At 44.8% G+C, this 1,750-nt stretch overlaps 1 non-coding gene across 1 annotated transcript; it reads right to left on the minus strand.

The window, feature by feature from the left end:
• Nucleotides 1–777: 777 nt before the first annotated feature.
• TRNAM-CAU (transfer RNA methionine (anticodon CAU)) lies at nt 778–850 on the minus strand. The gene has a single exon. It is a non-coding gene; the product is annotated as a tRNA-Met (tRNA).
• Nucleotides 851–1,750: the final 900 nt, after the last annotated feature.

The raw sequence follows: 1,750 nt of genomic DNA on the forward strand, positions 1-1,750 counted from the left end.
GCAATATCACGGTAATATCGGGATATCGGGTGGTGGAAGCAGTAAGCTGTGTTTGCCGTTGGCGGCTTACCGGCAAACTCGTAAGGAACACCATAGTCTTTCCGATAAAAGACATGCCGCTACTCTGGGCTGGCAAGTACCCGCCCATTTAAAGCACATTAGTACATAATGCCCCGTGAGTAGATGATGCTAGACTTTGGTTTTTGTGTTGTGTTTCAATGTACAGCTCAGATGAAGCAACTGCAGTTGTCTTGTTCTCGGACCCAAAATGGGATGCTTTCTTGAATCTATAGGTTGCCTTGATAACTAACAGGTAGGCTTTCAAAGGCACTGGACCATTCTTATTGACAGGAGTGGATATCAAGAAAATGACAGACCTGTGTGATTTTGGGAATTCATTTTTTGAAATCTCCTGTCAACCTTCAACGTAATCCGTGATGAGATTCCCCCGATCCATATATATTGGTTTGAGTGCGGGACCATACCTTGCCTGGATCACATGCTTTTGTACACACGAGCACAAACTATCTTTCTCCTGCACTTTGAATGACATGAGCTGGTAATCCCGCGTTCCTTTGAGATTAATCGAAAACCAGGCCACTGTTACTGCAATTAATGTGATTTATTAATGGATGACTTGATTTATGAATGGATGAATTGGAGTGAGAATGTGCAGTGATTTCATGGATCTGCACAACAGCCGAAGGAGAATAATATTTAAAAGTAAAGGTTGAAAAGGCCCGAAGCAGTTAATTCTAATGAATAGTCAAATGTAAATGCCCTCTGTGAGGCTCGAACTCACGACCTTCAGATTATGAGACTGACGCGCTGCCTACTGCGCTAAGAAGGCACTGTTGTTATATACCTCAACACGGCTCATACCAGAAATGCAGGCCAATCGCATTCATTTATATCGGCTTCCATGCTGTCACTACTATCATTACATTCAAACTCTTCTCCTTAAGACTACCAATAATAGTTTTCAGATTCGATTTTGTTCTGCATATGCTAATGATTCTGAATCTAAAACTTGCCACAATACTACAGAATCGGATAAAAAAAACAATGTTGAAAAGTAGAACACCTGCTGAGCTCATTTCACCCATAAACATTTTTACTGAAGGTGATTTCCCTTGCAGAAAAAGTCGTCTACAACCAGAGAGGGTGAGGGGAGTTAGTCATGCTGATCGAATTTCACCGCTAGACGGCGCAGAAAGTTGTCAACAGTGAAGGAAATGTGATGTATACTAGAATGGCCTGCATCCCTTGCGGTATAGATCCAGGGATGGAGCCAGCCTCCATTTTGGGATGCTGGAGGGAAGGTTTGCCTGCTGATCAGCTTCCTGCATGACCACGAAAGTGCGTAAAAGCTGTCATATAGCAGTCAGGCTCGGACTGGGACAAGAAAGACGGCCGGGCACCTAAAAGAAAAGTGGCCAGTCCTTTGCATCAAAAAGAGGGGCCCTCAAACCAGCATCCGTGAATCACGTCAATTCACAACATTGCATGCACCGGTCAGATAACCAAATGGGCGACTACACCTGCTGCAGAAATCTGTGGAGGCATGTTATGGTATCAGGTGTGACCTGCCTTACAGAGGCAGCTCACATCCTGTAAGCTGGTCTTGAGTACCTGGCACACACTGCCAACAACTCCCACACTTTGTTGGGGCCACCTGTTACCGCTGGCGATACCACAACTCTCTGAACTTGCAGGGCATAGCTCCTGCAAGAACACGTTATGCTTGAGG

This window comes from Ambystoma mexicanum (genome assembly GCF_040938575.1).
Source record: "Ambystoma mexicanum isolate Mex_15411 chromosome 12 unlocalized genomic scaffold, UKY_AmexF1_1 Mex_chr12_unloc.2, whole genome shotgun sequence".
Lineage (NCBI taxonomy): Eukaryota > Metazoa > Chordata > Amphibia > Caudata > Ambystomatidae > Ambystoma > Ambystoma mexicanum.